The 13,499-nt window shown below is 39.4% G+C and overlaps 1 pseudogene; it reads right to left on the bottom strand.

The window, feature by feature from the left end:
• Window positions 1-144: 144 nt before the first annotated feature.
• Window positions 145-13,499, bottom strand: part of LOC129147573 (syndecan-4-like) — a 47,749-nt pseudogene continuing 34,394 nt past the window's right edge.

Genomic DNA, 13,499 nt, shown 5'->3' on the forward strand with positions numbered 1-13,499 from the left:
CAAGCTGAGCCTCATTTTCCTGTGGGACCATGGAGACGCAGGGAATCCAGAGGCAGGCAGGAACAGAAGACGCTGAGTCTCCCGTCCCTTACAATGTGATCAGAGCTGAAGATGCTCACAGGTCAGTCTTAGGTTGGCCTCCCCCTACTCTAAAGTCCACCCTCCAAAATCCCCCGGCTTCTCGCCCCCCTCAAGTCCAAGCCGGTGTCGATGAGGACGCTTCGGGCCTAGGACTCGTTGGTGGGGCTTTCTGTAGATGGGTTTCTTGCCCAGGTCGCAGCCGCCTTCGTCCTTTATCTTTGTGCGGTTCATCAGCAGCAGGACCAGGAAAAAGGCAAAGAGGATGCCCACACTGCCGCCCACCTCAGAGCTGCCAGGACCTCTTTTCTCTCAAAGATGTGCTGCTCTGGGCAGTGCTGGACATGGACACCCGGTTGGATACATCCTCGTTCCCTGCTAGCGGTGCTGAGCGCTCCTTGGGGATGACCTCATTCTCCTCCAGTTCCCAGGCCCTGCCCTCTCAGGAATGGGGTTTATCTAAGGGCACCGAGGGTTGGATTACTTCGGGGAAGACCTGGGGGTCCTCTGAGTCATCCAGATCTCCGGAGCCAGACAGCTCAAAGTCATCGAGTTCCTGCCCGGGCTCCCCCACATCCTCGTGGTCTTGGGGGGGGGGGGGGAGGGGTCCGGGAAAGTATCGGCCTTCCAGGAGGTCTTGATGACCTCGGTCTCTCCCATGGACTCCACGGAGGTGGCGGGGGAACCCAGGAGGAGCAGCAGGAGCGCGAGCAGGCGGGTGGGGGCCAGGGCGTGGTGGTCTGGAAAGCTAGCGATTTTTGTAAAAATATAAAAATAGTAACTTAAATATCAATAAACATAAGCAACTCTAACTTATTTGGTTTACTGATATTTGTATTAGTTTCCAGGGGTGCCATAACAAGGTACTACAGTCTTGGTGGTTCACACAACACACTTATTTTCTCATGATTCTGGAGGCTAATCAAGGTATCAGCAGGATTGACTGGTATCTTCTGAAGCCTGTCGTAGTTTGTAGAGGATTTATTTTCACATGTCTTCCCCTATGTCTATTCTGTTCTAATCCCTCCCTCTTATAAGATCACTACTCATATTAGATTAAGGCCCACACATAATAGTATGAGCTCATGTTCTGAAGTACTGAAGGTTATGATTTCAGCATATGAATTTTGGGGGACATAATTCAGCCCATAACAGCATTAAATTAAATAAAACAAATGTAGAAAACATGATACCATAAAGGTATCAAAGCAAATTTATATGTTTGAAAAATGACTTGCTAAGTGTGAAGCCAGGAGAGTGGTTGTGATATGCATATACTTTATTTGTAATGTTGACTTTATGTATATGCTAAAATGTATAATCTGGAAAATCCACACATATCTCTCCCAGAGCCTAGAATATAGCTCTCAGACTATTCTATTAAAGACCTTAATATCACCAAAAGACATATGGATAAACTGTCAGCAGCATATTTCAAAATCAGAAATGAAAAGGCTGACATGTTCTGTGACATTTTAAGCATATATAAAAGAAAGAAATTTCTAGATATACTACAGTTGAAAAGTAATTATCAATTATAATTTAAGAATATTTTAACCATTCCATAAACTATTAAATCCTTCAATAAGCAAGCAAAATGTCTCTAAGTGAAAGTTTGAAAATTTAATATCAAGGAAGAAATATAGTATATTTTAGATAAATCTCAAATAAAAAAATGCTGGCCTCAGTTTACAATGTCTGTAATGGACTATTCTCAAATCTGATCCTTTATTTTGATCACCTTCATGCTCAGTTAATATTGCTGCTGGGCATATATAATAAAATTTTAATCTTTGACCTACTTTGATTATCACATATAAATTTTAAAAATATCTGTATTTTTTCTATAGTTGCTTCATCTGGGAAATTTTGATTTTTAATTATGAATACATTGTTATAGTAATAGCTTAATTGAGTAATGCTTTATGGTTTGCAACATGTTTTAAAAATGTAACATTTCATTAAATTATTAAAACAACTTATAATATTTTATTATAATTTAGATAAGAGCACCAAAATCTAGGAAATATCAAAGTTAACAGTGAATGAGTGACAAGGTTTCTTAATTGTAAGACAGACACAAGCCTAGATTTTTAAATTTTAATTATTCCTTGTTCTGTAGGATATGATTCATTTGACATAATGTCAATAAAATTGTTTTTAGTCCACATTCTATTTTCAAAATTAAAATAATAATGACTTACCTGTACAAGGTTAGAAAGCAGTTTGAATACTGAGCAAACTAATGATTTTTTTGATTATTATCAAGGGCATAGACCTGGACATTGCTTGTTTATTTCATTCTGATGAGATAAAGTTAAACTAAAACAGCCATGTAATGGAGAACATATTTGAAGGAGGTTTCTTTTTTTCTTTTGATAGGAGTACTGAATAACAGAAAATTATTTCAGTTTTAAGTGAAGAGTTGGTTGCAATAAAAGTTCATAAGGTTTCTTTAACAGCCACAGGTAAAACCATTGTATATTTTTAATATTTACCTCTAAATGTAACACTAAGTTTGTAATATCTAATGATGTGACTTGAGAAAGATTTAATTATCTGGTTACAGAGGTACTTTATTTCTCCTTACTTTTATCAAGTGAGTATATAATCTTACTTTAAAGTACACTTTTTTTATCCATAGAATTAAGTAAATTTAGCAGATCACAAAATTATAGTTTTCTAAGGATTCCAAGAGAATAAAAACGTTCTTTTCAGAAGTAATACTAATACTTCAGCTCTGTTTTCTACACTATTCCAAAAAGATTTTTCCATTATCTATATACTAGAGGCCTGGTGCACAGATTCATGCACTGGTGGGGTCCCTCTGCCTGGCCTGTGGGGATCGGGCCAAAACCAGCTCTCTGACATCCCCTGAGGGGTCCTGGATTGTGAGAGGGTGGTTCTTGGGTGATGCACTCCAGAATCGGGTTCCATTCTTTCTGGTTCCAGGTGCATCACCCGAGAACTGCAGCTGGCAAGTCACCACAGCTCAGCAGCTCCTGAGTTGAGCATCTGCCCCCTGATGGTCAGAACGCGTCATAGCTACTGGTCAGAGCATCTCCCCCTGGTGGTCAGTGTGCATCATAGCTACCAGTTAGATGGACAGACACTTAGCCTTTTATATCTACACTAGAGGCCCGGTGCACGAAATTCGTGCACGGCGGGTGTGTGTCCCTCAGCCCAGGCTGCACCCTCTCCAATCTGGTACCCCTCAGGGGATGTCTGACTGCCCTTTTAGGCCCAATCCCTCTCACAATCCAGGACTGCTGGCTCACAACTGCTCGCCTGCCTGCCTTCCTGATTGTCCCTAACTGCTTCTGCCTGCCAGCCTGATCACCCCCTCACCACTCCCCTGCCAGCCTGATTGATGCCTAACTGCTCCCCTGCCAGCCTGATTGCCCTTAACTGCCCTCCCCTGCAGGCCTGGTCACCCCTAACTGCCCTCCCCTGAAGGCCTGGTCCCTCCCAACTGCCCTTCCCTGCTGGCCATCTTGTGGTGGCCATCATGGGGGCAGCCATCTTGTGTGTTGGAGTGATGGTCAATTTGCATATTACTCTTTTATTAGATAGGATATATATAAAAGCCTAAGCGACTGTCCGACCATTCTACCTTCTGACTGGTAGCTATGATGCACACTGATCACCAGGGGGCATACGCTCAATGCAGGAGCTGCCATGATGTGCACTGGCCATTTAAAAATAAATGGCACCACAGACCTGGCACCAACAAAGCAACACTCAGCTCCCCCCAAGTGGGACACAGGCCCCGTCACCACCCCAGAGCAACACGCTACCAATTTGCAGTCAATGCTGCCAAGACCCCATGGTGCAAAATGTGGCCCAGAGCACAGCCCACCCCAGAAATGGTCACTGTGGGTGCTGGGTAATGATGTCATGTAGCAACACCAGGCTTCCTATCCCTAGTGACTATCCTCTTTGGAGTTTCTTCAGCCCAGGAACATGACTTGCTTTATAGCCAGGTGCAAATATTTTACACTTTATCCAAATGTTTGTGAAGCATTTTCACGTGCCTCATCTCATTTGATCCTCACAGAAGTCCAATCTGCTTCAGGTTGATATTTACTGCTGTGTTGCTGATAATTACCTGAAAGAGAAGTTGGGGTGCTTTACTGGGCTGGAAAAAGTTTAGCTAAATCAGAAAGCAGGTCTAATTAAGCAAGTTTGTTCTATATATATAAAAGGCTAAGTTGACTCACGCATGCGCGATACATATAAAGTTCTCACTGGTGCCAATCACATGGGTATGTTTCCATCTGTCATTGTCTATCATGAATTTGGTGGACACTTCAGTTATAGAGAAGGGAAAAATAGTGATATTAAAATATTTCTTCTAATTAATTTCCTTTTGATGTGCATGAATCCATGCACTGGGACACTAGTTAATACTAGTATATAAATATTTAATAACAATACAAAGACACTAGACATGATATTAAAACCAAATTCAATTTCCAGCACCTATGTTTTTATTAGTGTAAATGCAGAAAGTGTCAAGTGTTCAGCAGAAGAATAAAAGCATTCATATTTTGGATCAAATTATGATGGGGTTAAGTAAAATTAAAATGCATATCCTTGGTAAACATATTAATTAAAATCCAGCCATGTAATTGGAATGCTGAATTATTAGATGGAGATTAAATGAGTTTTTCTTGGGTGAATGAATATTCACTATATATCCTAAGACACATTCCAATTCCATCAACATTCTAAGTGTGCTCCTCTGTTATCACTATGCTCTCCTGATTTATAGTATTTTCTTTACTCACACTTCCCATATTTTAACAAACGTTATATATATCATTTAGAATATTGAAAGTGATGAATTAAGCTCAACCTTTTTTTCCAGTTAATTTTAGCCTCTATAACACCCCTTGCTTCAATAACCGTTAAGGGAGTTGTTAGCCAAATGTTTTAAATATGTGAATATGTTGGAATGCAACTAAAATCACTATACAGTCACTTCCTTTTGAATGGTTCAGAAGTTCTAACAAACTGTTTAGAACATTTAAACAGAATAACAGAATTATTTAAATTGAAATCCACTAAACAATGCTCTTAAATAGTGAAGTGAAACCTGCATAGATAGCAAATTTACAGGCATGCAATTAACATTTGCTTAACATCAAACAGCTCACACGGTTTACTGACTTTAGTTTGAATAATACTGTCTATATATTTCAATATATGTATACCAAGTACCTTTGGCAACTTAGACAATAATATGTTAGAAGAAAAGTGGAATATCTAATGGAGAGCAATATTTCATATTTTCTTTCAAATCAGCAAGGTATATCAATCCATTACTTTTGAATCCTCTGCTGAAGATATATTTTTATTGATTTTAGAAAAAGAGGAAGAAAGAGAAAGGGAGAGAACCATCAATGTGAGAGTGAAACATTGATCCGTTGCCTCCCATAAGTGCCCCAACCTGGGATCAAACCCACAGCCTTATATGTGGCCTGACCGAGAATCAAACCTACAACCTTTTTGGTGTATGGGATGATGTTCCAATCAACTAGGCCACCCAGCCAGGACGCAATCTATTTTGAATTGTTTACTTTCCTCTGGACAGGATCCAGACTGTGCTATCTACTAGTGATTAGTTTGATGCAATAGATATCAATAGATTAGAATAGATTTTATCAAAGAATAGAATAGAATAGAATAGAATAGAATAGAATAGAATAGAATAGAATAGAATAGAATAGAATAGGATAGGATAGGATGGGATGGGATGGGATGGGATGGGATGGGATGGGATGGGATGGGATGGGATGGGATGGAATAGAATAGAATAGAATAGAATAGAATAGAATAGAATAGAATAGAATAGAATAGAATAGAATAGAATAGAATAGGAATTGTCAGAATACATAGAATGACAAGACACCGTAGTGCTCAGACTCTGGGGTAAGGCTGCCTAGATTTAAATGCACATGGTCATGCTTAGTGGTGTAAAAACTCTGGTTACAATAATTTTTTGTGCCTCAGTTTACTCACAAGGATAATACAGATGCTTCCACTTCAGAGAGCTCTTGTAGAAAATAAACTAATCATAGTGAATAAAGCACTTGTAACAGCACCTCACACTTTGATACCCTTTAAATGGAAGCTACTACTCTACAAAATTTTGTGATTTTCAAATCATCCACTTTGTTTAAATGTGTATTGCCTGCAGAAAGAAAATATTTCTCATTGTCCTTATTCTGGGAAAGAATACATGTTGAAAACATGTTAAAGATAAAAAATAGTTTTAATGTCAGAAAAGAAATTAGTGATACCTTCAGAAGAGGAGTCTTAATTTAAAATATATTTAATTTAAGTATGTGAGTTCAAATACTTGTTACGTCAGTGTTACATAACAACCAAATCAATTAAAATACAAGTTTTTAAAATGTAAGGTAAACATTGTTATGTATATCTAAAAACAAAGAAATAAATGTGTTTACCTCAGCTGGAATATATTGAATATTTTTGTGGATTGTGTTTTCTCAGTAAGTTTAAACTTTTATTTAATATAAATTGAGCTAAATATCATGTGCCCAATAAATGAATGATTTTGAGGGAAGAGGGCAATTTCTCATATGGTCACTGGTTCCATTCCTGGTAAGGGCACATGCTGGGGTTGTGGGCTCATTCACCAGTAGGCAGCATGCAGGCAGCAGTTGATTAATGCCTCTCTCATTGATGTTTCTGTCTCTCCCTCTCCCTTCCTCCTTCTCTAAAAAAAAAAAAAAAATCAATTAAAAAATGTAAATAGGTATGCCTTTCAAAAGCGAAGTTTGGCAAAATGTATGCTTTTGGGAAGTTGTTAAGAGGAAAATAAGCAGAGTCAAAGGTCTATTTTGGCAGAGCACAAATGCAGAAAAATATGCCGAAACCTTAGCATAAGAAGACCTCACTTTTCAGTCCCACCACATGCATTTCTGTTACCATGATTTAATGGTTTAGTTAGTTAAATAGCACCAGTTCACCAAGAAGAGTGTACAAACTTTGTTGCCAGTTATTCAGTCAAAAAGTCATTATGTAAAAACAAATGTGCATCATAATAGATGCATCACATCTCTCAAAGTACACACATCAGTTATTCAGTTTATGCATAAACATAAAGCATATTGTTGTGGTGCTTTCTTTTCTCTCAGTAATAAACACATGTGGTATTGTATAAAAATGAATAATCATGAGAGGAAATTAGACAAAAAAAAATAAAAACAAAAAGCAATAAGTTCTGGTAGCAAGATTTGAATCAAATGTAAATGGAGATATGGAGGAAATAGTTAACCATTGAAATGTCTATACTGTGGTCATTTGAAGTACTCTAAACATGGACACAGAGAAACTTGGAGAAGGCAAATTTATAGAACCAAATGAGGAAAGCAGTTGTGATGGAGAGGATAAAGATAACCCACAGGAAGTGACACCAGAAAAAAATTCACATTAAAGGCAATCTTGAGATACTTTGCAACATTAAAATAAATTAAAAAATCAAATGTTGGAAGTGAATCCTAATTTAGACAGAGTATGCTAATTGGCCAAGGCATAGAAAAATTTCTCACTCTTTATTCAGAGCATAAAAAACTAGTAAAGACAAATACTTTTCAAACTACTTTAGATAAGACTTTTGTAAATAAGCAAAACTCTTTACTTCTCAATGTATGAAATGTTTTAAATAACAATGTATTAAATAAATATTAGCTTTATTATTTTCATATCTATAATAATAAAAGTGTAATATGCAAATCGACTGAACAGCCGAACAACAGAATGACCATCCGCACGACCTTCCAGACGAAGTCGGAGCAGCGGGGGTTGAGGCAGACAGGGTTGCGAAGGCCTACTCTTGCACAAATTTCATGCATTGAGCCTCTAGTATATTTGTAACTAATAATAAGAGAGTTTTAATACTCTGCTTAACATTTTTAAAGGTCATGAAGTAATCATAATTTTTCTCATTAAGGTCACCTTGCATGATTTCAGCCTGCATGGAAAGTGAGGACTGCCTGCTTTACTTATGAGTAAAGAATTGGCATGTGACTTTCACTTATTACATGAATATGCATCACTTTTAGTAAGTGTATGCATATTAATAAAGTAATAACATTATACATATTTATGTACATACATAAATAGAATTGATTGTTTTAAAAATATAAAGTTTGATATAAACTATCCTCCAGTTTTTTATAGTACTGAAGATAAAATGGTATTAAACTATATGGACTATTATCATTAATACTAAGCAAACAAATGAGACTACCAAACCAATGATATCATTTCAAAGCTAAATGCATAACCAAAAAAAATGGTGCAATCTATATCAGAGATTTCCATGTAAGTCATATCCAAATACATCACTGTGGTGATATAACATCTATAATAATAAAAGGGTACTGTGCTAATTAGGCCGGACATCCTTCCAGACTTCATTCCAGACATCTTCTGGATGAAGCCAGGGCCGGAGGGAAGCCCCTGTCCCCGGTGCCTGCGGGCGGTCAGAGAGAAGCAAGCCTGAGTCCCGGGTGCCAGCAGCCAGGTGAAGGAAGGCCTACTCTTACATGAATTTCATGCATTGGGCCTCTAGTGTATTATATTAGATCAGAAGAAACATATATTTGAATTTATATAATAATATTTATATGATATGATTTCTAGTAAATTATTAAGGTGTGAAAATTGACAGCTAAATATTAAAAATCTGAATACCATTAAAGAGATAATATCCAGGGAAATAAACTCTTGTGAAAATCTAAGAAATCTAGAAGAGTAAACATCAATACCATACTAAGTGGACTATTGAAAACTGTTTTTAAAAGTCTCCATAATAACAATATTTCTACAATGTATAAGATCTAGAAAAATGGCTAAAAACAAGGACACATGATGGTAGCAAAAGTACCTGAAGCTACATGTTATTAAAAATATAAATATATACTGAGAAATCTTCCTTATGATGAACTAGGACCAAGTCCATAGCTATACATATTGTAAAAATCTCCAGATTTGTTTCCTTAACTACACAATGACAATAAGTAGATATCAATCTATGTAGAGCACATCCCATACTTATAATGGTGTATAAATAAAATATGTACTATGAAATAACTTATATCCCTCAAAGTGTAGTGCAAAATTAAATTACTATAACTGACATGTTAGTTTAGTTAAGTAAAATATGCTCTACTGTCTTTATTAATAATCAAGACTAAATTATACTGTATAGACCCACCCTTTTCAGAGAACTGTTTTAAATATATGGTTTGAGAAAATAAAGACATCAGCAATTTTTATAGTTTCATTTTGCTTTGTATTTTCAACATTAATTTAAATCTTAATGAATCACAGAACATGTAGACTCAAAAAGAGATGATTCTGATATGGGTCAAATAGATTAACCCTGTTCTTCATGTTATTGAGATGTAGTGGAGTGAATATTGTCGAGTCAGGAGGAGGACAATAAAAAAGTTTTAATAGTCACTTTATCACACACTAAGCTGATCTGACTACAACTTATTTCTGATGAACAAATGATGACAACAAGCTATTCATGACTATGTATATGCCACAAAAGAATTTCAAAATTCATGTTGTTCTGAAATCAGTGCTTGTTTTATAATTTATGAAGCATTGTATCTTATCATTTTCTGACAGGAAGGAACCAAATCCTCTGAATTCATTCTTTTGTTAGAATCCTATCTAATAATAGAGTAATATGCAAATTAACCGTACCTCCGCGACAAAAATGGCGGCCCCCATAGCCACAAGATGGTGGCGCCCAGTCCGCTCAGCTCCACTGCTGGAGTGTCCAGCCTGTCGGCAGGAGCAGCAAAGCTGGATCCACCTCCGGAGGGGTTTTTGATCTGCCCCCAGACACGGCAGTAAGAGCCAGGACAGCAGGGAATGGCGGCTTCCGCGGCAGCTGGGAAGCCCCAGGCCCTGCAAACAGAGCCGGGCCGGGACAGCAGGGCATGGAGGCTTCCCTGGCAGCGGGGAAGCCCCAGGCCCTGCAAACAGAACCCGGACAGCAGGGCATGGAGGCTTCTGTGGCAGCGGGGAAGCCCCAGGCCCTGCAAACAGAGCCGGGCCGGGACAGCAGGGAATGGCGGCTTCCGCGGCAGCAGGGAAGCCCCAGGCCCTGCAAACAGAGCCTGGACAGCAGGGCATGGAGGCTTCTGTGGCAGCAGGGAAGCCCCAGGCCCTGCAAACAGAGCCTGGACAGCAGGGCATGGGGGCTTCCTTAGTGTGTCAGTGTCCTCAAAGCCCCAAGCCTGGCAGACAGAGCACACTGCAGGGCATTGGGGCTTCTTTCACATGGCGCATGGGGAGGCCGGCAGAAAGCAGAGAGCAGGGCATGGGGGCTTCATCTCCATGGCTGCAGGGAAACCTCCAGGCCCGCAGAGAGCAGAGTACCATGGGGAGTGGTCCTAAGCCATCAGTAGGACATCCCCTGAGAGCTGCTGGATTGTAGAGGGTGCAGGTTGGGCTGAGGGACCCCCGTGCACGAATTTCGTGCACGGGGCCTCTAGTACATATATAATTTCCTAGAGGATATTTTGACCTGCTAATTGCTTCAAAATCTGTATTTATATTTATTATCACATTTTCTAAGGTTATGCACATGCTAAGATATTTTCTCTTTCTAATGTCTTTCATTATACTAAGTGATATATAAGGTACTTTCAAAATAAAGTTTTGACAAAATATTATTCAATAGAACACTTCTATATTCATTATTCATTGCATTATTTTAGGAGATACTGGTAAAATAATTAAAGGGAAGATAGGAGATTTCAAATACAAAATTTAAACATAAAGGGCATAAAATAGTAAACTGAGAACTTGGAGTCATAGCTCTTAGATTTGAGGTTAAACATTCCCAGGATAATGCATGGATTAAGCACACTGGATCTCTAACAATGATTGAATTATCCATTATCTGTTTTCTGATCTATAACATAGTGATGAAAATGGCACCTAATCTTAGTTAGGAGAGTGAAATATGCCTATAAGAGCACAATGCATAAAGTAAATGCTACATAAAATTTTGAAATTATTATCATAGCCCACAAAGTAGCATGGAAAGGAGTAACTAAAGTACCATGGTAAAGAAAGTCCGATGGAAACAGGCTGTCTTACCAGCATCCTATATAATAAAAGACTAATATGCAAATTGTCCCCTCGACAGGGAGTTCAACCAGAAATTCGACAAGGTGGTGGGGCTGGCCCACCAACTGCCCACAACCCCTTCCTATGGCTGGCCCAGCCCGATGGGCCCCAATTGGGGCAGGCCAGCCAGACCCCACCCATGCACAAATTCGTGCACCATGCCTCTAGAGTGGAAATATGAACGGATGTTGTTATTAGAACAATTAGTGTCTTAATCCATTTTGGCTGCTGTAACAAAATACCATAGACTGGGCAGCTTATTTGTACACAATAAAATTTATTTTTATCAGTTCTGTGCAGTTCAACAACACAAAGTGCCAGCAGATTCAGTGCCTGGTGAGAGCTCACTTTATGGTTCAAAGAGTTCTGTCTTATTGCTGTGTCTTCATATGGCAGAAGAGGCGAGGGGAGATCTATCTGAATCTCTTTTATAAATATGGTAATATTATCCACGCTGATGACTTAATCACCTACCATCACCTTGGAATTTACAAATATGAATTTTGGGGAAACACAAACATTCAGACCATAGCGAGGGGCTATCCAGATTTGAAAAATGCAAAGGTTATACATTTTGGGTTCTTCCTTTAAAAAATGAATATTAACATTAGAAATAAATCACCTCAAATTACATTGCAAGAATGTAACAAAATCCATAATTACCATAAAATCTATAAAAATAAAAAGCTATTTTATTGACCCCACTCCTGACACTTTTATTATAATTTTTAAAAGACTAACTTTTGGCTTCTGATAATCTAAATGTTGATTCTCCTCTAGTATTTATGTTTCTGATGCCAGTTGCAGCTGAACACTTTGCTATGGCAATTGACTCTTGGCCTGAAATGTCTCCTCACAGCACTGGGTAAGTGGATCTATTGGCCTGTGAGAATTTTTATATAAGTCAAACATTTACTGTAATAACAAGGAAAACCTAACAATTCATGGCCTTGGTTTTGAAACCTCTTAATAAATCCACTAAATGCACACACTTGGATCATCTTCTTACTTGGCCAATCCAAAAATAAAGCCTAGTCAGTCAAATATCATCTCACAAGAGAAGAAGTATTTTTGCTGACTTATCTTGCTAGGGTTACTCTCTCCATGAATCAGTATTAGAGAGAATGCGCATGTGTAATATTTTTAATCCTTCTTATCTCCACGAAGGTCATAGTTGTGGTGGATTTCAAAGGCATGAAACAAATTAATATGTACTTGTGAATGTGACAGTAACAGTACACCAACCACTGAGTATTAAGAATGTTGAAAGGTGATATGTCCCCCAAAATACACATATAAGTTAAGAATATGAAAAACAAAGAAAAATAAATGCAATTTGTAGAAAATAATAAAACATAGTGAGACTGACAGGCCACAGTGTGGCATCTGATCTCAAATATTATAATGTAGAGAAAATATTTTGACCTTGGTAATTTTAGAATCTATATATATTAGAGGCCCGGTGCATCAAATTCATGCATGGGGGAGGTGTCCCTCAGCCCAGGCCACACCCTCTCCAATCTGGGACCCCTTGAGGGATGTCCGACTGCCTGTTTAGGCCCGATCCACCTGCCTCTGCCTGCCAGCCTGATCACCCTTAACCACTCCCCTGCCAGCCTGATCGACGCCTAACTGCTCCCCGGCTGGCCCGATTGCCCCTAACTGCCCTCCTCTGCTGGCCTGGTCACCCATAACTGCCCTCCCCCGCAGGCTTGCCTTCCCCCCCAACTGTCCTCCCCTGCAGGCCTGGTTCCCCCCCCGAACTGCCCTCTCCTGCAGGCTTGCCTCCCCCCCCAACTGCCCTTTCCTGCAGGCCTGGTCCCCAAATGCCCCCCCCCCCGTTGTCCTGGTACCCCCAACTGCCCTCCACTGCAGACCTGGTCCCCCCAACTTCCCTCCCCTGCTGACCTGGTCTCCCCCAACTGCCCTCCTCTGCCGGCCTGGTCACTACTAACTGCCCTCCCTGCTTGCCTGATCACCCACAACTGCCCTCCCTTGATGGCCTGGTCACCCCCAACTGCCCTCCTCTGCTGGCCTGGTCACCCTTAACTGGCCACAACTGCCCTCCCCTGCAGGCCATCTTGTGGCAACCATCTTGTGTCCACATGGGTGCAGCCATCTTTGACCACATGGGGGCAGCCATCTTGTGTCTTGGAGTGATGGTCAATTTGCATATTACTCTTTTATTATATAGGATAAAACCCTAATATGCAAATAGACCGAATGGTGGAACA

Source organism: Eptesicus fuscus, chromosome 3 (genome assembly GCF_027574615.1).
Source record: "Eptesicus fuscus isolate TK198812 chromosome 3, DD_ASM_mEF_20220401, whole genome shotgun sequence".
Classification (NCBI taxonomy): domain Eukaryota; kingdom Metazoa; phylum Chordata; class Mammalia; order Chiroptera; family Vespertilionidae; genus Eptesicus; species Eptesicus fuscus.